We start from the raw sequence: 25542 nt of genomic DNA on the forward strand, positions 1-25542 counted from the left end.
ACTTTCTATTTGGAAGGTTTCTGGGTCACCAAATTGTGTGTCAAAAGAGTTATGTATGCTTTAATGTTTTCTAGTTTCTCATACATGTAATTAGATCAAAATACACATTGCTAATTAAGGATTAAAATTCTATAAGTTACTGATTCACCCCTCCCCTCTCAGTAACTTAGCTTATCATAATATTTCCAAAAATTGGTATTAGATACTTTTTGGTTCTCAGAGAAAAGTTTAACAACTTGATCAAAGATCAAAGGTTATGGAGATATTTAGACTTGACAAGGCTATTGACAATGAGAAGCTAGATTTGAAAATGGTTATTGCACAACTCAAGAAAGCAAAGGAGCAAGTCTCTTAATCTCTAAAAAGAAGAAAAGATCTTGCAATCTAGATGAATGACCATCTCTACATGAAAGAAAGAATTGAAGACATCCATTCAATAAGTAGTCTAGATGAATCCAATGAAGTAATCAATGAACTATTAGAAAAGAATGCTTCACTTCAGGAAGAAGTAAGAAAACTAAGAAGAGAGCAAGAAATTCAGTCAGTAAGACTATGTGAAGTTATGAAAGAGAAAATCAAGATAAAAGAAGAAATAGAAGGAGAGAATAGTGAGATTCAACATTTATCCCTTCAGCAAGCTGACTTCATTAATCATCTCACAAATGTAAATGAGTAAATCATGAATCTAAGATCAAAAAATGAAAGGCTATTGAATGATTTAAACACTAAAAGGAAAACCAATGAAAGAACGATGAAATGTCAAGTAGAAATGAATCAATTGAATTAGAAAAACCACTTAATAAAAAAGGGTAAAGTAGGAATTGGATATACAAAAGAAGGTGAATTGTCCAAGCAAGGAGCTCGAAAGAATTAAAGACCTACCTACAGTCACTATGGTAAGATAGGTCATACATCAAACAAATGTTGGAGTAATGGGAAAGTAAAATTCAATGTAAAGTGCTATAATTGCAGCTAGCATGCTCATAGGGCTAATCAATGCAAAATAAAAACCTAAGTTTGAAGGAAAATGTCACAAAGTAAGAAGTCTGGGCACAAATCCTCAAAATGAAAAACTAAGATATTGAACCCAACTGAATAGATTGTGAAAGCTATATTTGGTTGGGACTATAATACTTGGTGTAGATATCATTACTATGAAGAATTTGGATACATTGGAATAAATTGTGTGAAACATTACATGATGAAAAGAGACACGACCAAAAGATGTTTCATTTGTACAGAACATGGTCATCTTGCCAAAACTATATGAATATTAGAAGAATTGAAGATGAAAAGAAGGGAAAAGCTGATAGCACTAGAAAATAGATGAGATAGAAATGGGTTCCAAAATCTTCTGAGCATGCAAGTCCATGCAATGATGAACAAGTCACTCAAGAATGGGTGACTCCACCTTTTCCACTTGATATCTCATAGGAAAATTGGAACTAGGATTTTGAAGATATGTAACATTAGTTCTAGTTAGCAGAATGAAAGATCCAAATCAGCATTCAAGATGAAAAGGGATCACCAAGTAAAAGATGTTAGTAATTATGGAGTATGGTTAGATTGCAGACCTTACCAAGTAAGGTTGGGTTGTAAGACCCTATCGAGCAAGGTCAGGAGTATCTAAGCTTTGTATGGTTATCAAGTCATGAATGACTCTATTAAGAATTCAATGGAAGAAAAGTGGATGATAGTCTATTTTTTGAGCAAACAATTGTACCAGTCATTTATGAAAATTTTTGATAAAAAGGGGGGAAATCAAAATCATTTCTCACTACAAAATTTTGAGAGCTATCTACATAGAATGATCTTTAGGAGCATTCAACCAATTTGAGAAAAAAATTATTGAAGATTTTCATATTCTCTCAAACCCTACTGAGTGAAGATGGCATCAAACAATAACAAATCAAAGAAAGGATCTGACATGTTAGTTCAAGGCATGGAGTGGAAGGCACCAAATTTTAAGCTGAGTCCTATCATCACTAAAACCCTAGATCTGAGTGGAGCTCAGTCAAAAATTCCACCAAAGGTACTATTAATCAATGATATTCATTCACAATTCAAGTGTGCTATTCAAGATATTAGAACATTGGAAATGGATGAAACCCTGGAAAAGTTATGTGTTAATGGTGTGTTGAAACCAGAGCATCAATATCTTGGAACAAAAGGTTTAACTCACATTTTTCATATACCACATGATTTTCAAATCAAATGGATAAGATATATTCTTAGTCAAGTGTAAAATGGTTAGTTTTGGTTGGATTAACCCATTTTGATAACCAAGAAGATGATCCATAAGATCACTAGTAATCCTATGCTAGAAAAGGCAAAATTGACCAAAACCCTAAGTTAGGTCAAATTGAAGAAGAAAACTCTTGTCTAGTGGGATGGGAGGGGAATGAAGATCAGTTGTGTCATAGAAATGGAACTCAAGTCTAAGATACATGTCATGACTCACAAGATTTACAACTTGAGCAAACTAAACAATGTGTCCTGTGAAGTAGTAGATTTAGCATACAAAGTGGTCAAGAATAATTTGTCACTTGACCTTGTCGAGTTAATGCTAAACCAATTCAACAAGAACTTGGAGTGTATAAGTACTTCCAAGAACAATCAATGTAATTTTGGTTCACTTTTAACCTATCTATTTTTCTATGTACAAAAGTTTTTCCCATCTAAAGGTACAGTAGTATGGAGAAAGGATGTACTTGTCCTTTATCAAATTAATGAGTATATGGCTGAAATGGGAGACAACTATGCAAGTATTATTAAAAAATACTTTGATGCATTGAAAGAGAAGATTAATAACAGATTCAAGATTCCCAAGAAATTAGTTGATGATTACAAAGATGATGTTTGTTTTATGGTTGATAGTGACAAAGTATATATTTAGGAAGTTAGACTAAGGATAGTATGGGTAAAACCTCTTGGTTATGAGGTAAACATAGATGAAACCAAGGACATAATTGAGGCATTGATTAATGAGCTCGTAGACTCTAAAGCTCCATATTTTGGTACTTATGATGAGGGAAAGGCTAGAGTTGAACTTGAAATCAAACTCCCTCAGGTAGTCAAGAAACAAAAGAACAAAATTGCCAAGCTAAAAACTAGTTCCACTCTTCTATTGACTGAAGGTAAAGGTGGATATATAGAGGAAGGTGAAGAGAAATTAAAGGATGAAGATCCATTGAAGAAGAAAGGTAAGGTAATTATTACCAAGCCTACCAAGACATCCACTGTTGTGTTTATAAGAAGATCATTTGGGAAAAAAGTAGAAAAAGAAGGAGATATAATCTTTAAGAGGCCTCCACCCACCTTCCAAGAAAAGATGAAAAAATTAGAATCAAGAGCTGGCATAACAAACTTCAAGGCACTAAAGTATGAGTCTAGGACTATAGAGGATAAAAAGAAAATAGAAGACTTGGTAATATATAAAATAGGAAAATGGAAATATTCCCTAGATCAGCTTGCTCATTAGATTCCCAATGTCTTAATGAAGAAGATCAAGTAAAGATGGGAGAATGCCATGAAAACTACAAAAGACACATATGAGAAAACCCTAAGTAAACTCATGCCAAGTTTGAATGATAGGGAGGTAAAGGAATTTCTGAAGAAAAATGAAGAAAACCTTACTTTGAGATTCAACACCTGTCTTGTGCTATTGACTTACATTAAACATGTAGTAAAGAGTGCTACAAACACTTAGATGAACATTTACCTTCTTCACAAGATGAGCGATTTTGTTGTGGATGTTAGTGATAAGGAGGATGATGAACAAGAATAAAATGAGGAAATTTATGATGAAGAAATGTAGATGATGAAGAGGAAGAACAGGGATAGGAAGCTACCAACAAAGATTTACCAGATGTTCAAGTTACTAAGGAGACTAACCCGAAGAAAATTACTATACTGGTCATAGCCTCACTTCCTCATTTTCCAAGCCAAATAGTGAAAACATCAAGTCTAGAGAAAGCTTCAGTGGGATTGATTGTTGCAAACATAGTTAACACAAGTGCTCAATCAATTTTTGCACATGTGTAGCTCAGTACTTTAACTAAAGAGACAAGAACCTCATCTATCGAGCAACAAGCACTTCCCTCTACATCAATTTTTGTAATTCTAGGTATTTCTACTATTGGGATTTTGAAAATAAGTGTAGTATCTACCTTTTTAGTGAGTCATACTATTTCCACAATTGTTTCCATTCCTGGCATGCAATCAATAAGTGCAAGGATAGTTGAGACCAAGCCTCAACCGAGCACAATATTTTTGGGTAAAGGAAAAGAAAAGGAAGAAGACATTGATGTTGATGAGGAGATTGTTATTCCTAATTGGGATATCTCCAATCTCAATCTTGATCAAATGCAAACATTTGGAGAACTTTTGCAAAAGAAAGATAAGCAGTAAAGGCTTAGAGAAGAAAGAAACAAGGAATTTCATATAATAGAAGATAAAAAGAATATGCTTTCCGAGGCACTAAATATAGAGGTTGACACTTCTCAACCAATTTTGATTCAGCTAGTAGAGGCAGTTCAGAAATTTAATGAAGATATGAATGGTCAAGAAAAATTGTTGTAGAGAGTTGAGAAGAAATTTGAGAATAAAGTTTTGGAACATATTGCTCAGCAAATTGCTATCCATCAAGTAGAATTATCTACTATTCTTGTCTCATTGGGAACCTCTTGCAACAATGTGTCTTCACTATTTGGTAAACTCTATGAAATTTCAATTTTCACTAAGGAAATAAAATATAAACTATTGAAGATTGATGAGGATTTGAAGGCAAGTGCATAGTAGTTGCAACTTGACCCAAGCTACAGCTCTATCCATTACAAAAAGATTAGATTTCTAATAGATATGCAAGTAGAATCACTAAGAGAAGAAGCCAAAATAAGATCTACATTGATAGATATACATGGCATGATTATTCCAAACATGGATGCATTGCAAAAACACATTGTACATGCAAAAACACTCATCCATGACAACTTCTCAATTGCAGACCACATGATAGAATTGTTAGCAGAAGTGCAAATTCCATTCCACACATGCAAGGTGTTACAAGAGAATTGGGACAAGATAATGGCATTAATTTTGATTGTACATTTAGATTTCTTGTCACATTTTGGCATTACTATATAGTGTACATATATACCATACATCTTTGGCATTAATCTCAAAAAGGGGGAGAAGAATGTAGAGAAAATGTATAATATGTAAAGGGGAGAAGATGTATAGAAAAGAGAAGAAAATGCATATATCAGATGTGAAAGGATGTATAGTATACTAAATATTATGTATGGGGGAGCATTATCATAAGTACATCTCTTACAAAAACAATTTTAAAAAATCTCAAAAATAGTATACTCTACCAATTTAGAGACATAAGGTGATGGATAAAAAAAAAGTATTCTTATACATTTTGAATTCAATTTTGACTAATAAGTGTTTTTTTCACTAATGCCAAAGGGGGAGATCGTTGCAATCACAGTCATGTTTTTTATTAGTGACATACACTTATTCATATTGTGAGTATCTATCAAGCATATTGTATAGTTAATAGTGTTAACCAAGCATTTCAAAATTTACTAAGCTCTACAGTTGCTATTGAGTCCAAGGGACATTTTTTAGTTTGCACTGAGAAGTTACTACTATGGTGATGTTCAATAGTATGAACTAAGCACCTTAGTGTATATCAAGTTTATCAGTACAAACTGAGTTATGCAGTACTTACCAAATTCTTAATTACAACAATGAGAATCTAGTGTTGATGAACCCACTCAATATTAACCAAGTGATTCAATTTATATGCTGAGTTTCACAATATTCACTAATTCACCAAAGTAGACAGAGTTCAAGACTACTCAAAAGTGATCAGTATGGACTGAGCCTCTACATCTACTAAGTGCATGATGATGCTAAGTATTGATAGTGTATGTCAAGTATCAGAACCTCACTGAGCCATTTTTTAGAATCTGAATTCTTGCAGTCTGGGCCAACTGTGCATTTTATGTAAACTTGTATTGTGGTCAATTTTGTAATTTGTAAATTGGATTGGTATATATGTAATGTATTGTATCACATCCAATGTAAGAAGTAATGAATAGAAGTGAGATAAAAATTAAAGAAGAGAATAAAAGAAAAGTACAAGGCTACAAGCAGTATAAGGAGTGCGCAAAGATTTATTTATCACAGAAAGGTTATTTTTACACTCAAAGGTATCTCTTTGAGCAAACCAAGTTGTAGATTAGAGATTAGCTATTGTTTCATCCTAATAGGTGGATTAGTCAAATCCTTTAACAAGGTAGACCTAATAGTCTTATGTAAATCTCTTTACCAAGAACATACTTCATTGTATGTTTGTAAATCCTTTAGCAAGGTGCACCTAGTAGTCCTTATTGCTCTTAATAGGGTAGGTCATCATAAGTGATCATTGTAAGCCTTAACATGCCAAATTCATATTGCATTACTAAATCTTGTGGGTATCATCCCCACCCTAGTTTTACTTTCTATTTGGAAGGTTTCTAGGTCACCAAATTGTGTGTCAAAAGTGTTATGTGTGCTTTAATGTATACAGTTTCTCATACATGAAATTAGATCAAAATACACATTGCTAATTAAGGATTAAAATTTTATAAGTTACTAATTCACCCCTCCCCTCTTAGTAACATAGCCTATCATAATATTTCTAGCAATCATCATGTAGGATAAAAGTACTATATGCTAGATAGTTGCAAAGAGGTGTTAATAAGTAAAGATGGAAAGGGTTGCCATGTTTAAATCATGATCATTGATAGGAGATTGAAGGTGGAGATTCAAACTTGTTGTGACTATTGGGATATGAAAAAGAAGTTTTAGCACCAAGGTGACTATTAGAGGTCTAGAGAGGAATATTATTCATTTACTGAGGAAATTTTGTTGTAACCAAAGATTGCAGAGGTTGGGAAAGATGCTAGCTGTCCATACGAACATCAAGATGTTAAAACCAAACACCTAGGATGTTATTAAAAATGATTATTAGTGTCTGCAAATGGAAATTGAATAGTTTTTCTCCCTCTATCTCTAAAGTTTACAGTTTTAACAGATGAGTACTAATTTTTGAGCAATTTAAGTGCTCTCTTAATGTAACTAATGAATTTGTAACTCACTAAGAACCTTGAGAGGCGGCCTATATATGTAAATTTTTAAGTTAATAGAAGGATTGGCAATTTGTTCTACAATCTTCCCCCCTATAGTTGAGAATATTGAGTGAGAATAGAAAGATTGTAGGGATGGATCTGATGATGTCCAGTTATCTATTTTCCAGTTTTTGTTTCTTGTTTTCCAACCTAACATGTATGTAGATTAGTTTTCTCCTTGGAATTGTATGACAAGTGCATTTAAAACTATTAACATCTAGCTAATATGAGACTTGGTAAGTATTTTAATATTTTCTTATTTCTTGTTGTTGGTTGTATTTAGTAGGTTTAATGTGCATTTGGAATTAGGATTAGTGTTAGTAGTTGATCCTAAACCTGCTTGAGTTACTTATAATTATGAGTAACTTGATTAAATCATTTTCTACTCTCAGGTTAAGAGCATACCCCCTACACTTTGATCAGTTAAAAACATAATTCATTATAGATCTTGCATAAAGGGGAATTGTGCCCTTTAACTCAAGGATTGGTGACATTAGATTGTACTAATCCAATCTGTTGTAGATAGCTTGTTTCTCACAATCTTGGGCATAAGGAGTCAAGGTAAGGCCAATTCAAGATGAACAACAAATTATTAACCAATAGCAAGCCCATGCAATCAATGAAGAAATAAGGTTGTGAAGTAAAATAAAATGAGTGCACCCATTATTTAACATAGTGATATAGGATATCATTTTTCACAAAACTCTTTCCATTATAAAATAATCAAGAAGCAGAGAAAGCTCAAATCAGCTAATGAACTAAAAAATAATGATTCAAAAAAGCTGCAAAAATTAGATGTTGTAACATGTAGTAGGATACACTTAATACATCATTATGATGGGTCCAAACAACTTCAATGTCATTTCAAAAAGATGATCATAGAATACATCATTTCTTACAAAAACATCATGGGATTATCAATCCAAAACAAGTTATGTATAAGTTAACTACAATTACAAGTCTTGTAAATAATAACAATTTTATAGCACTTAGAAGCTTTGGTAATTTTAATAGAAACATAGTTTTCTTGTCCAACAACAATGTTCCTACAAATGAACCAATACTAGTCATATGAATTACTCTAGGAAATGATTTGGCTCTAGTAGTACTAGTCTTTGTTGCTCTATCGATTGATGGTGTTTCTATTAGTGCACAAAATAGGTACATGAGTATAAAATCCACCCAAAAATAATAATAATGCATGATTAGCACATTAAAAAATATTGAAAAATAAGGTTTTACTAGTTATACTTGGCATAGTCAAAGATGTATGCAAGATCCTTGTTACCAATAATGTAGTTGACAATATCAGAGTGATGAATGAAGGAGGTGTCCACACTTCATGATGAGCTAAAGAAAGTGGTATAATGTTGATGAAAACAAATAATGTTGCACTAGAAGGGCCACAATATTTTGTTATTGCTCATATTATTTCACATGTAACTAGTGAACTTCATGTACCATTTCTTTAATTTGGAGAAACAAATCTAATTCTCTCATCATATTGGTATGGAATGATTGGTTCCTATGGAAGAAATGGATAGCTTCTTATTTTGTATGAAATGATGGCAGTTGTAGCTGTGATTAATTTCTATGGTTGGAAAGATATAGTTCTCACATTGCATTTTTTTGTGAACTAGAGTTAATTTTCATATGCATACTAGTTTTATCTTTGTATAACTATAGTAGTGAAGATATTTGATGTAGGAATGTTTTGTACAACTCTAAATTCTTTCTTCTCATAGGTGTTGTTTTATGGACTTTGGAGCATAAATCAAACTTTAAATTTCAAGGACATCCAAAGGAGCAAGCCACATTGTTAGAAAAGACATTTTCAACTTTTTTAATTTTCATTTGCAATGGATAAAGATCAAGGTAAGTGTTATAATATTGTAAAGATAAAGTGTTACTTACATGAAGGTTGTGAGCTACAACCCTCACCATATTGACCATGCAGTCTCGCAGGTGTGAAATCTTGCAAGAAGAACACATAATATTTTAGATCATGATCCATAAGATGTTATAAACTATAAAAATCCATTGAAAAATTATCATTGTTTAAGATTAATTACTAGTTACCTTCAAAGAATTGAGTCTAAGTTTCAATTTTTCTTTTAGTGCCTTTTTCTCCTTGGTTATGTTTCTTTTGAGGACAAGGTTAAGAATTTCATCACTATATTTTTTATAAGTTTATGGGCTGTGAATATTGGGTCAATGCTACACACGATGTCATCTACAAATGATACTTGAGTTTTAGATTGCATTGGATCTGCTATCATTTTTAATTTTCCCTGTCAATAAGTATCATGTTGTGACATGAATATCAGTAAAATACCATCAAAATAACTCCAAAGCTATAAAGAAAATAACATAATATTATCACATTTGTCTCTATATAATTTGTACAATTACACTAATTAAGGTTTACCTTTTCTAAAGAAGGTATGTGAGCTAGTACATCCCTACCTATGCCTTGTGGTGTATCCATGCCACCCTATGAAAAATTATAGTAATTCTTAGCACTCAGCAATGAAATGAAAGTAATAGACTTACCAAGAAAAATTATTAATAAAATAGTAGATTGTATATTGGAGTCAATATTAATTGGAGGCAATTGGTTTAAATGTTATACTTACTAGTCCCATGATAGTTGACATTGACCATATGTCAACATACATTTCATTGATCATCATCTTCATCCATGTCATCATCATAATCACCATCATCATCAAGTTTATGTGAATTTGGAGAAGTGAAAGTGTTAAAATTGAGTAGACTAAATCCATCTCAAAAGCTCTTAAGCCCATAGTTGTACCCTCAGCTTAGAGGAAAAATTTTAAGACAAACGTAGTTGGCAAGAAGGCTAAAAGCCATAGATTTGTGGCTTGTGTGTCCAAACTTAATAAGGTATTTTTATTAATGATTTTTATGATAAATCCATCATTTCAACAAGTATAGAGTTCCCTAGGACTTGAATCATCACCTTATGATTTATTGTGTCTTCAATGGAAGGTAGACCCTAGGAGTAAGGAGTAAACCTAGGAAAGGAAGAGTGAAAGATTGAATCAGTATTGAACAACATATAAGTGCATGTTGGAAGATTTACCAAGGTCACCCAAGTTTTTGTTCTATTCACTCTGCATTATAGTGAAAGAAGACAACTTGTGAAGATGATTCTAAAGAAACAAATGAAATTGTGTTTTGAACTTTTTATTTTCAGGAATATCCTCTAGCAAGGTCATAGACTCTCTGTTCAACCCTTTTGGTTGAATAATCATACAACTTTTGGATTTATCTTTCACTCTTTGCTATGAATTCTAGTTATATTTTTATTAGATGTAGTGTAAGTTTCTTCTTTAGGCACAAAACACAACCAAATGACCAAGTGCCAAAATATGACTAGAATATAAGTTATGCTCTAGAATTGAACCTTACATGTATATCAACTTCCATTAGATCTATATTTATTTGGATCTTCCATAATGTATTAGAGAAATGATTTAATAAAAATCCAATGTTATCGTGCATATTTGTGTACATGTTTGTATGGTCAAAGTGAAACCACAACCTGAACATGACTTTGTAATATTGAAGTGACATAACACTTAAAAGGAAGCCAAATAGATCTACACACTCTACCTTTTGTCATACTAGTTTACCATGATGAAGGTTTTCCTTATTGTCTTCATAATCTAGGTTCACTTTGTCATTGAACCTTCTTAGTTAGGGTTTAGGAATGTCATACCCCTGCCCACTAGCCAAAAGTGACACCTTTAAACCTACTTGTGACTTTTATGAAAACTTCCTATGACATTATATGCCCATAAATTGAAATTTGGTGATGATGATAAAATACAGATAAAAACATGGTATTCTAGGTATAAACTTGTAATAGTTTTGGGAGAGAAATAAAGTCTTGACTAGAGAAAGTTCTCAATCATGTGAAGTACTTGAAAATCAACTAAATCCATTTAATGAGATTTCTAATGTTTTAGAAAGAAAAAGAAAAAAAAACTACTTGCATGAATAGAAAAGAATTTAGAAGAAATATGTAGCCAATGTGTGACCAATCACAAGTGCTAACTGAGTTCAAACTACTTGAAAATGATTAGAATGAACCGAGCTTCTATGTCTACCAAGATCATGATGATGCCAAGTGTTGACAATGGTTTTCAAGTATTAGAACCTCATTGAATTTGTCTTCAAAACCCAAGTGCCAATAGTTGAGCTGACTTTGTCTATTGTGGTAAAACTTGTATTATATATGACTTTGATGAATTGTAATTTGGAGTGATATATATGAAATGTATTGTATCACATCCAAAAGAAGAAAAAATATGTGAGTTAATATAAGAGAAAAAGTATGAATTGAGAAGGCTACAAGTAGTACAAGGAGTAGTAAATATTTATCTATCACAACAAGGTGATCATTACTCTTCAAAGGAATCTCAACTGACAAATTAGAGTTGTAGATCAGAGATCAGACACTAGTTCATCCTAATAGATGGAACAACTAAATCCTTTCAAAAGGTAGACTTAATAGTCTTTTGCAAATATCTTTACCAAGTGCATACTTCATTGCATCCTTTGTAAATCCTTTAACAAGGTGGACCTATCAGTCCTTATTGCTCCTAATAGGGCATATCATCAAAAGTGATCAATTGTAAGCCTTAACTGGCCAACTTTATACTACAATACTAAATCTTGTGAGTATCATCCCCACCCAAGTTTTACTTTCTATTTGGAAGGTTTCTGGGTCATCATATCTTGTGTCAATATGTTATGAATGTTTTATTACTTTCAATCTTTCATTCATGCAACTAGATCAGAATATATATGAAGGATCAATTGGTGAAATAAGATTAAGTTTTATTGGTTCTTGATTCACCCCTCCCCTCTTAGTAACCTAGCCTGTCCTATATTTCAAAACAATATATCTATAATATATAGATATAAAAATCCTATATATACATGTGTGTGTGTGTGTGTAGGTATATGTATGTATGTATGTATGTATGTATGTATGGGGTATGTGCAACATCATGGCGTGCGAAAAAGTTTCTATGTGAAAATATTTAGTTTTGAAACATCTAAAAGAATTTCAAAATTTGATTTTACTTTTTTTCACCCATCATGATACCAAACCAAAAATATAATACCATGCCTTATTGGGTACCCGATTTGAGAATGGGTACCTGATTTGAGAACTAGTATTAGACTTGAGGATGGGTACCCAATTTCATAATGGGTACCCAATCTATGCACCCAAATCATGGCACCAAATTCAAATAGAATGGGTGTGGGAACCAATTTTTAAATTAAATATTGATTGTTATTTACCAAACTCAAAGGGTGGGACAAATTATTATATATAGTTACTAAAATTAATTACATATTATCAAATAATTATAATTATTATTTACTATATAATTATTTTATATATAGTTCATATTTATTATATATTATGATATAATTATATATCATATATATTATAATTATATATTATATATATTAGTGATGGAGACACAAGCCAAGAATAGAATGGACACAACAGAAAATGGAAATTATATTAACTGAGAAAATAAGCTAGTACAAATAGTACAGAGAAAATAAACTTTAGAACATGCCCTAAGGGCTTACAATAGCATAAATCTGGAGAATATTTCTCCTTTTAGCACCTCCTCTCAAACTCCACTCCGAACTGCCTTTTACAATGCCAGAAATCTCCTTAAATAGACCTCGGAGGGTTAAGGACTAGGAGTACATTCTAGAAAGTGCTAGTAGGCATCCACCGATGAAATAGAAGGTTTCGGAAGCTGCCTTAGAAGTTGATGCAAATCTAGAAGAATCCAGAAACGATAGCCAAACTTTCGGGAGGCATAACTTTTGAACCGTAGCTCCGATTGACGAACTGTTTACATTTTCGAAAAGCTCTCGAAGCGCTCTATAGCACTATGGACAAGCTTCACTCATCCCCCATTTTTTGACCCTTTTTGAGGTCATTTAATGCCCCAAACCTAACTTTGAAGCATTCTTAGGAGGTCTCCAAAACTCAAAAAATTGCAATAACTTTCAAACCGTGGGGCCTATTGACCTTATTCTTTTTTTGGAATGCTCTAAATCATGATTACATTCATTTGGCCAATTCACACCTTCTAGTTTACCGAAATGATGGCCCAAATACATGCTCCTATTTTTTAAAGATTTTCAAACGCATTGATAGTTGAACTATGAGAGTTGGAACCTTTATTTGAGCCAAATGGGTATCCAAAAATGTAAAGACATGAAACAAAAACTAAGTCTAAGTACATTGTTTGGGTGACACAGGATTGCCCGTATACCTCTGGATGCTCCTGCATCAGACACCCAGGGTAGATTGAAAAGTGACCTTGTCACTTTATGGATGGTAGAGGAAATCCCAAATGGGAAACCTCAGCTACTGAAATCCAAGTTGAGTCCTCAATTGGCCATCTTTTCCATTTGGCCAAATACTCTTCATATTGTCTGTTTCTGGTACTCCTACCCACATGATGATCTAGAATGTCTTCTATCTCCTCCTTCTTAGAAGCAGAAATTGGACATGGCTCTAACACCAAATCCTCATCTGCACCATCATCATGATACTCTGTTAAATCTCCAATGTTGAAGATGGGAGAAATGTGAATACCATCTAGCAGCTCCACCTCATATGCATTTCATGAGTCATGTTTCTTCAAAACTTTGCAGGGGCCAAATTTCTTCATTTTCAGCTTGTTGTAAGTACCAACTGGAAATCTTTCTTTTCATAAGTGCACCATGACTAGATCCCCTACTTGGAATTCCTTATGTCTTCTCCTTTGATCAGCCCTAGCTTTATACTCAAGATTCATCTTGGTTATGTGTGCCTGAACCTCCTCATGTAGACACTTGATATGTTCAGCAAATTCCTCAGCTTCAGCACTTGTCCTCTCTCCTTGTTCTATCTTCCTCAGCTCTGGTGCAATCCTTGGGCTATTCCCATATACAATTTGGAATGGTGATTTTCCAGTACTACTATTTACAGAGTTATTATAAGCAAACTCTGCCTGTGGTAGAATTAAATCCCATCCCTTGGGCTTATCCCCAACTAAACATCTCAGCAAATTGCCCAAAATTCTATTTACCACTTCTGTTTGACCATCAGTCTGTGGGTGATGCATGGAACTGAATTTTAGGTCTGTTCTCAACTTCTTCCACAATGTTCTCCAGAAATACCCCACAAATTTAGTATCTCTGTCAGAAACTATACTCCTTGGAAGACCATGTAGCCTTACCACCTCTTTGAAAAACAAGTCTGCAATATGGACAGCATCATGAGTTTTGTGGCATGGAATGAAATGTGCCATTTTGGAGAACCTATCAACCACCATGAATACTGAGTCATTACCCCTTTGTGTCCTTGGCAATCCAAGAACAAAATCCATACTTATGTCCTCCCATGGCCTTGATTGAATAGGAAACGGCTAATATAGACCAGTATTGTGACTAAACCCCTTGGCAACTTGACAAACCTAGCAACTTTGTACGAACTTCTTCACATCTTGTGAAATTTGAGGCCAAAAATAATGTTCTCTAAGAATGGAAATGGTCTTATCTTGACCAAAATGTCCTGCCATCCCTCCACTGTGTTTCTCCTTAATCAGATTTTCCCTCATGGAACTCCTTGGAATGCACAATTGACTACCTTTGAACAACATGCCATCCTGAATCAAATAGTCTAACCACTTTGTTTTATCTATAGCAACAGGCTCTTTACAAGCTTTCTATGCTTCAGCAAAATTAGGATCCTCGGGGTACAAATTCTTGAGTTCATCAAACCCAACTACTTCAACCTGCATTACTATAAGCAGTGACTGTCTCCTACTTAGTGCATCTACAACCCTGTTAGATTTTCCACTTCTATGCTTCAACACAAATGTATAACTCTGCAAGAATTCTACCCACTTCATATGCCTCTGATTCAATTTACCTTGGCTATTTAGGTACTGTAATGTCTGATGATCAGTATACAAAACAAATTCCTTTGGCAATAAATAATGCCTCCATTTCTTTAAGGCTTGAACTATTGCATAGAACTCTTGATCATAAACAGAATACTTCTTCTTTGCATCATTCAAATTTTCACTAAAATATGCAATAGGCTTACCTTCTTGGCTTAATACAATCCCAATAGCACTACCACTAGCATCACAATCCACCTGGAACACTTTTCTAAAATCTGGAAGTGCCAACACAGGCTGTTTTGTTACCTTCTTCTTCAACAATTCAAAACTTCTTGTAGCTGCTACAGTCCATTTGAACTCTTTTCTATCCCCTTTTATTGTATCAGTTAGGGGTGCACATATGCCACTAAAATTCTTAATAAACTTCCTATAAAAACTAACTAGACCATGAAATGATCTTACCTCAGTAGTAGACCTTGGAGTAGGCCATTCCAAGATGGCTTTTACCTTCTTTGGATCCATTTTGAGACCTTCAAGTGATATAACAAATCCCAAATAGACTAACTCCCTTTTTGCAAAGACACACTTCTTTAGATTAATTAACAATTTCTCTTCCCTTAGCCTTTCAAGGACACTACGAATATGCAGTAAATGTTCTTCCAAAGTCTTGCTGAAAATTAAAATATCATCCAAATAGACAATAACAAATTTTCCCAAGAACTTCTTAAGTACCTCATTCATGAGCCGCATGAAGGTGCTTGGGGCGTTCGTCAATCCAAAGGGCATGACTAACCACTCATAAAGACCCTCCTTGGTCTTCAAGGTTATTTTCCACTCATCTCCTTCTCGAATCCATATCTAATGATAGCCACTCTTTAGATCTATCTTTGTGAAGTACTGAGCTCCACTCAAGCAGTCCATAAGATCATCCATCCTTGGTAAAGGAAATCGGTACTTGATGGTTATCCTATTTATAGCTCAAGAATCAAGCCCTTCCTCAATAGCTCCTGAACCTATCTATTTAGCTCCTCTATTTCCATAGGAGTCATCCTGTGAGCAGCCTTGTTAGGCAAATTAGCTCCTGGAATCAGATCTATCTGATGACTAATTTGCCTTACTGGTGACAATCCATCTGGAACATTATCAGAGATAATATCTCCAAATTCCCCTAGTAAATCTGAAACTTCAAATGGTATTTCACTACTACCTTCTTTATCTTTCCTTGGAATCAAAGCATAGCACATAAGCTGATGTTTCATGCCATCTAAAAACTTCCTTCCATCAACAAGACAAATCCTAGCATTGCTACATACCTTTTCACCTTCCTTTTTCATGGGCTTCAATTTGTGGCGAACTCCATCCTTTTTCAGAGAGTATGTGTTTGCATGTCCATCATGTATTGCATGTCTATCAAACTACCATGGTCTACCCAACAATAGATGGCAAACATCCATCGAAATAACATCACATAGAACTTCATCATGGTAACTCCCAATTTTGAATTTTACTAAACATTGTTCACTTACTAGGACCTTATGATCATCTTTTACCCAAGAAATCTGATAGGGCTAGGGATGTTTCTCCCTCTTGAGCTTCAACTTAGAGACCATCTCTTCTGATACCAGGTTATCAGTGCTACCACCATCAATGATCACATCACAACATTTATCCTCACACTTGCATCTGGTACGAAACAAACTCCTCTGTTGTCCTGGTTCATTCTCACCACTTAGTAGGACTCTTTCATTTACCAAGGTCTCTCCTCTTTCTGCATCCTTTGAATGTGATGATTGTGCATCCTCATCCACATGAGCAACCCTAGCTTGGCCCTCAGCTCTCCTATCTTTCCTTCCTTGTTATTGAGGGCATTCAAAGGCACGATGACCTTCTTCATTGTAATGGAAATAGGTACCACGAAAGCCTCCTCTTCCTTGTCCACGTCCTCTACCTCTTCCTCTTTGATTTCCAAAGTCTTGATCATGGGAGTGGTTGAAACCCTCATTCCTCTGGTTTCTGCTAGTACCCACATCTTCATTTTTCTTTTGGGTTTCATTGCGACCTCCAAATGATCTACTGCTTCCCCTTCCTCCTTGACCACACCCTCTTTGTCTTCCTTCAAACCTTTTACTTAGCTTCTCTTCAACTCGTAGGGCAAACTGGTATGCTTCTTCAATGCTGGTCATTCTTACCAGACTTAATTCCTCCTGGATGTTAGGTCGCAACCCACTGATATAATGAGCAACCTTCTCCTTATTTGCTTCTGCATGCCCCGCTCTAATCAAGAGTTGGTAAAACTCCTCTGTATATTCTTGGACTGATCTTCCTGCTTGCTTTAACCCATGCATCTTCTTAAACAGATCAAGCTCGTAGTCCATAGGAATGAACTGCTTCTTCAATTTGTCCACCATGTGATCCCATCTTGTGATCTTCTCCTTTCCTCTTCTAAGTCTTTCCAGTTGAACCTCTTGCCACCAGATTTTGGCATGGCCTTTCAGTTTGGCCTTTGCAAACTTAACCCTATCTGGGTCCTTTATATCCTCATACTCAAAGTATTCTTCCAGTTCATTGATCCAATTGATCAACTCATCTGGTTTCAGATTTCCTGAAAATATACCCACTTCAATTGTAGGTCTTTTCCCAAACTTAGTAATGGCCCTAAAAAGCCTTTCCTCTACAGGATTCAAAACTTCCCCGTCAACTTCCTCTTCTGGTCCCATTACTTCTTCATTTTCATCCTCACTGTTGTCACCTGTGACAACATTTGCTCCTCTACGAAGCTCCTCTTGCAATGCTTGTACATGCCTCTGGAGGGCTCTAATCTCCTCAGGATTAATAGCTTTGGCCCTTCCACCATGCTCTCTTCATGGAGGCATCTTCTAACTTGAACCCACAACCACACAGTCCTGGTGCAAACTGCCTCACAGTTGGCGCTCTGTCTACACACTCAGGAAAACCCGCTCTGATACCACTTGATGGAGACACAAGCCAAGAACAGAATGGACACAACAGAAAAGAGAAATTATATTAACTGAGAAAATAAGCTAGTACAAATAGTATAGAGAAAATAAACTTCATAACATGCCCTAAGGGCTTACAATAGCATAAATCTAGAGAATATTTCTCCTTTTAGCACCTCCTCTCAAACTCCACTCTGAAATGCCTTTTACAATGCCAGAAATCTCCTTAAATAGACCCCGGAGGGTTAAGGACTAGGAGTACATTCTAGAAAGTGCTAGTAGGCATCCATCGATGAAATAGAAGGTTCTGGAAGCTGCGTTAGAAGTCGGTGCAAATCTAGAAGAATCCAGAAACGGTAGCCAAAATTCTGGGAGGCATAACTTTTGAACCGTAGCCCCGATTGACGAACCGTTTACATTTTTGGAAAGATCTCGAAGCGCTCTATAGCCCTATGGAAAAGCTTCTCTCATCCCCCATTTTTTTGACCCTTTTCAAGGTCATTTAATTCCCCAAACCTGACTTTGAAGCATTCTTAGGAGGTCTCCAAAACTCAAAAAACTGCAATAACTTTCAAACCGTGGGGCCTATTGACCTGATTCTTTTTCTGGAATGCTCTAAATCATGATTACATTCATCTGGAAAATTCACACCTTCTAGTTTACTGAAATGATGGTCCAAATACATGCTCCTATTATTTTGGGATTTTCAAATGCATTGATAGTTGAACTATGAGAGTTGGAACCTTTATTTGAGCCAAATGGGTATCCAAAAATGTAAAGACATGAAACAGAAACTAAGTCTAAGTACATTTTTTGGGTGACACAGGATTGCCCTTATACCTCTGGATGCTCCGGCATCAATTAGTAACCTAAGTTAACAAACTATATGATGATATATGTTCCTATAGGTCCCCCTTGGGACATACATGTGTTTTAATGAGTCCAAAAGGGTCATGGGATACCGTATGACCCCCTTCAACCCATTATATGGCAAAATATGTTCCTAGGGGTCATAGGATGCCTAGGGACATACATCTTACATTTTAATGGGAAGAAAGGAGTTATAGAGTTTCCTATGACCTATTTCAACCTATTACATGATAACATATCATCCTAGGGGTCTTAGATCCCCTATAGACATACATGTTATGTTCCAATGGGTCAAAAGGGGTCATAGAGTATCGTATGACCCTTTCATCCCATTACATGAAAACATACATTACCCCTAGGAACATATGATGTCATGTAATGAGTTGAAAGGGATTAGTAGGGTCGAAAAGGACTCTTGCTTCTTGAGGATATGGAGTGATAGGTAAAAGTAAAGGTAGGGAAATCCTAGGGTATCTAATGACCCTTTTTGACCCATAAAAACATAACATGTATGGCCCTAGTTGTATTAGGACCCCAAGGAACATATGTTATCATGAAATGGTTCAAAAGCGGTCATAGGATTTTGACCCATTGCAATACAACACACATGATGATAAGGGTCTTGAGGCCCCTAAGAACATATGTTCTCATGTAGTGGGTCATACCCTGTGACCCCTTTATATCCATTGGAATATAAGAGGTATGTCCTGAGGGGTCTAAAAACCCTAGGAACATATCTTTTCATGTAATGGGTCCAAAGGGGTCATAGGATACCTTACAACCCATTTCTACCCATTAGAACACAACAATTATGTTGCTAGGAACATAATTTGTTATGTATTCGACTAAAACTGGTCATAGGCTGTCCTATGACCCCTTTAACCCATTTGAACACAACATGTTTGTCCCTAGGGGTCTTAAGATCCGCAAGAACATATCTTGTGATGTAACATATGCCCTTTGGGGTCCTAGGACCCTTAGGGACCTATTTTATTTATTTCAATGGGTCAAAAGGGGTCATAGGATAACCTATGACCCCTTTTGACACATTTTATGATAACATATAACCCTGGATGTCCTAGAACCCTTAGGGACATATAACATATAACATATAACCCTAGATGTCCTAGGACCCCTAGGGACATATTATAATTATTTATATGAGTTGAAAGGGATCATAGTGTACACTAGTACCCCTTTTGACCCATTAAATGAGAACATATGTTCCTTGGGGTCTTAGGATCTCTAGGAACATATATCATGTGTACAAATGAGTTGAAAGGAGTCATAAAGTAATCTAGGAAACATTTCGGCCTATTATATGACAACATATGTTCCTAGGGGTACTAGGACCCCTTTCGACATAAATGATGTGTTTGAAAGGATTGAAAGGGGTCATAGGTTACACTATGACCACTCTCAACTCATTATATGACAACATATGTTCTTATGGGTCCTAGGACCCCTAGGAACATACATCATGTGTTTGAATGGGTCAAATGTGGTCATAGAGTTCCTTATGACCCCTTTTGGTCAATTAAATGAGAACATATGTTCTTAAGGGTCTGAAGACCCCTTGGAACATATATCATGTGTTTGAATGAGTCAAAGGGTTCAAAGAGTACCTTACCTATTTTGACTAATTATATGACAACATATGTTCTTAGGGCTCCTAGGACCCCTAGGGACATACATCATGTGTTTGAATGAGTTAAATTGGGTTATAGGGTTCCCTATGACCCATTTTGAACCATTAAATGAGAACATATGTTCGTAGGGGTCCTAAGGCCCCTAGGAACATATATCATGTGTTAAAATGAGTTGAAAAGGGTTATAAAGTACCCGAAGACCCTTTTCAACCCATTATATGGAAACACATGTTTCTAGGGGTACTAGGACCCCTAGGCACATACATCATGTGTTTGAATGTATCCAAAGGGGTCATATGGTATGCTTGGATCCCTCCCGACCCATTATATGACAACATATCTTCTTAGGGGTCCTAGGACCCCTAGGGACATACATCATGTTTCTGAATAGTTTGAATGGGGTCATAAGATGCCCTATGACCCACTTTGACCCATTAAATGAGAACATATTTTTGGAACCCTAGGAAGATATTTCATGTGCTCAAGCGAGTCAAAAGTTATCATAGAGTACCCTATAACACATTTCAACCCATTTTATGATAACATATATTTCTAGGAGTACTAGTGTTGGAAGCATGAATGCTGATTATATTCCTATAGGGGATTATTGTAGAAATATGATTAGATCATTATCATGATGATATGTTACATTCATGATTGTGTTTCATTGATGTCAACATAGTAGTTTTATGTGGTATCTGATAGAAGAAAAATGGAAAGATCAAGTTGGTACGGATAGATCAAGTACTTTTAGTAGCAAGGTTAACTTAGAGAGATACTACCAAGTATCTAGTATATGTAGCTAACCCCAAAGCATAAGATATTAAGACTAAAATAATTTTGGTGAAGACTATTTTGAAATAGAGCTTACAAAAGCATGTTCTAGTAAACTTGTTATATCTCTTAGTAGAGTTGTTATTCTAAGGAGCTGAAGTTAAAGATGTAACGAAGACATGTTGGTGATGGTGTGATTAATTTTTCTCATCATAATGTTACATGTATGGAAAGATATTTAAGTTGCAAGGCAGAAGATTAATGTTATAGCCAAGTGTAATTTGTTCTTAATGTGGTCCTATAATAATTAATTGAGAAGGTATAATAGTTGACTCAAGGAATTTTTTTATGGATTCAATATAAAGGAAGGAAATTTTCATTTATCATAAGAATGCAAGAGAAGTGATTGTAAGTAGCATGAAGACTAGAATGCAAAGATAAGAAGAGCAAAGCAAAAGTGAGGGAAACTTCATTACCAAGGTTTTATTATGTGATCCAAAGTTGGATACTTGGATATAGGGTTCATGACCTAGTCTACAAGGTTTGACAGTGATTGGTCTAATTCACAGGATAGAGGAAAGAAGTTAAAATACATTACATACAATTATTCTGAAAGGAATAGTTGATGGATCAATTGGACAGTGAGTTCAGTGGTCTTGCCCCATGAGCTATTTTGATAGTGGTCCCTTCTATCTTCTACAACTCCTAATAGGGTTGAAATCTTCTAACATATGTACTAAATGTTGTAATAGACTCCTAACGAGATCCATCCTCTAACAAGGAATATTTATATTAGTACATCATCTTTTGGGTATCATTCCCACCAGGGTTCTCCCTATGATCAAGGGTTTCCCTAGTTAACATATCTGGTGTAATTGTCTATGTGCATTATGTTATGGTTGTTGTTTACTTTGATTTAATGGATAAGATTTTTTAAGATAGATAAATGTTTTAATTGTTGGATAATTGATTAAAACCCCTGCCCCCCACCCCCCCACCCCCCCCCCCCCCAGTTATCCTGGTGGACTATTATTTATAACAATTGGTATCAGAGTGTCAATCCTTGAAGATAAAGATTAACTTTGGGAGATCTATGGAAAGCATGTTTTGGAAAGATAGTCCTACATTTGATAGAGGAAATTTTGACACTTGGATGGTGCAAATTCTTGGTGAGTTATTAGATTTGTGTCAAGAACAAAGCATCGAGTTTTCAAATCCAAATCCAAAGAAGAGACAAAGATAAAGGAAGGTATTGATCTACTTATGAAGAGATAACCAAAAGGTATGACAATTTGTGTTTGTTGGACATGCAAAGAATTTAATCATTTTTTGACTAGATGTCCTAAGAGGATAAGAAAAACTAGAAAGAGTTTAGTTTCTGATAAAATTGAAGAGTTGAGAACAAGTATGGAAATACCCTTAAAAGACTATGCCAATGAGACTAGATTGGTTAGTGAAGAGCAAGCAATAGAGGAAACAATTTTAGAGACTATCATGGAATGTGCAAATGTAATAGTTGATGAGAAATTCAGGATACAAGAAAGAATAGTTGACTACAATTTAGATGATGATGTTGTTAATAAACCAAGGAATGATGAAGTATTCCTTGAGACTAACAATGATTTGTAGAGTGAAGGAGAGCCAAGGAAAACACAAAGCTTAGAACCTTCACTACAACCAAGAGTTGAGTTAAAAACTCCTACTTTAGGTAAAAATATAAAAAAGAATCAGCCACCTAAGAAGATCATCGGAAGAAGAGATAAAGGTGTGATGACAAGAAGCAAAATCAATGAAGAACTATGTTTGATATCTCATGTTGAACCTAAAAATGCAGATGAAGCATGTAAAGATGACTATTGGAAAGAAGCTATGGAAGAGGAATTGGATCAAATAGTAAAGAATGAGACATGGGAATTGGTCCCCAGACCAGTAGACAAGAATGTTGTAGGAAAAAAATGTGTATTCAAAAACAAGATGAATGAACAAGGTAGAGTTTTAAGGAACAAGGAAAGATTGGTCTGTAAAAGTTACTCACAACAAGAAGGAATAGACTATGATGAGACCTATGCTCTTGTTGCTAGAATTGAAGCAACAAGGTTATTCTTAGCATATGCAACATATAAGAAATTGAAAGTATATCAAATAGATGTCAAGTCAGCATTTCTAAATGGAGAACTTGAAGAAGAGGTATACATAGAACAACCCGAAGGTTGTCCTTTAACAAATGACAAGGACATAGTATGTAGATTGAAGAAAGTATTGTATGGCTTGAAGAAGGCATCTACAACTTGGTATGCAAGGTTGGACAAGCATTTAACAAGGCTTGGATATAGAAAAAGTATGGTAGATAGAAATCTCTATTGGAAAGAAATTAATGATAGATTAATGATTTTGGTAAGATTTGTTGATGATATCATATTTGGAGGAAATGATAATGAAAGTGACAAGTTTGTAGAAGAAATGAAGAAGGAATTTGAAATGAGTATGATAGGAGAAATGAAATATTTTCTAAGATTATAGATTGTATAGGATAAGGAAGGAATCTTTATTTCTTAGACTAAGTATTTGAAAGATTTACTAAAAAGGTTTTGTTTGAAAACATGTAAACCTATTGGAAAACCTATGGTTACTGGACACAAGTTATCTACAAGGGATGAGACACCTACTATTGAGAAAATGAAGTATAGATCTGTGATTGGAAGATTGCAATATCTGACTCACATAAGGCCTGATATGAAAACTGTAGTTAAAATTGTTGCAAAATTCCAAGCTGATCCCATAGAAGCATATTATGAAACAATCAAAAGGATATTTAGGTACTTGAAATGAACACCAGAGTTTCGATTGTGGTATGAAAAATCTCATGATTTTACTTTATGTGCTTATACTGATGTTGATTGGGTAGGTAGTATGGATGAAAGAAAGAGCACCAGTGGTGGAGCCTTCTTTCTTGGAGGAAGATTGGTTTCTTGGCTAAGAAAGAAGAAGGATTGTACCTCACAAATTATAGCAGAAGCATAATATGTTGCAGCAGCAAACAATTGTAATGAAGTTGTTTGGATGAAGTAGATGTTGGAGTATATAAGGATAGAATTCAGTGAACCTATTGTCATACATTGTGACAACACAAGCACAAAAAATATGTCTAAGGATCCAATGTTGTATTTTAAGACCAAGCACATTTCTATCAAGTATTGCATGTTGAGAGAGAGAGTTGCAAAAAAGAAAATTAGATTGGAGTATGTGAGCACTAAATAGTAGATTGAAGATATTTTCACTAAGCCTCTTCCCACAGAGACTTTTGATTATTTGTGAGGTATGCTATGGGCTATGCCCCTTCCTACATCAAAGTAGAAGATGCAAGAAAGCATCAGTCGAGTGTAATAGAGCACCATTGTTTTTCTATACTAAATGTCAATGCTTCTTATATGGGGGAGTATCTATGATGAATAGAGTCATCTAGGACCCTTGTTGGATGTTGTTTCTGAAAAGTGTCTTTGGGCACTTGAGCTAGTCAAAAATAGTTTTTGTAGAGTTTGATGGTTGTTGAAACCTTTGACATTGATGTCAACTGGGGAGAAGTTTTGCATGAAAAATAGGTTAAAGAAGTAAACAGGTTGGAGAAGTACAACATGGGAGAATGATTGATGAAGAGGATTTGAAAAGAAAGTTTAATAGTCTTTTGCAGTTGGTATTCTTGGAACTAGATGTTTTTCATCTATGTTGCCATCAATGCTAAAGGGGGACAATGTTGGAAGCATGAATGCTGATGATATTCCTATGGGGGAGAATTGTAGAAATATAATTAGATGATTATCATTATGATATGTTATATTGATGACTATGTTTGTCATTGATGCCATCATATCAGTTTTCTATGGTATTTGACAAAAGAACAATAGAAGGTCAAGTTGGTACAAACATATCATTGAGTACTTTTAGTAGTGAGGTTAAAGAGAGATACTACTAAATGTCTAGTATATGTAGCTAACCTCAGAAGCATAAGATATTAAGTTTGGAAGAAGTTATGAAAGTTTTGGTGAAGACAATTTTGGGATAGAGTTTATAGAGGCATGTTCTATTAAAGTAATTAGTTGTTTTCACTTATTAATTAAATCACTTTGATTTAATTAAATCAGTTGCCTATTAC

Source organism: Cupressus sempervirens, chromosome 9, assembly GCF_028749045.1.
Source record: "Cupressus sempervirens isolate cs-2001-9-10 chromosome 9, ASM2874904v1, whole genome shotgun sequence".
In the NCBI taxonomy this organism is placed as follows: Eukaryota; Viridiplantae; Streptophyta; class Pinopsida; order Cupressales; family Cupressaceae; genus Cupressus; species Cupressus sempervirens.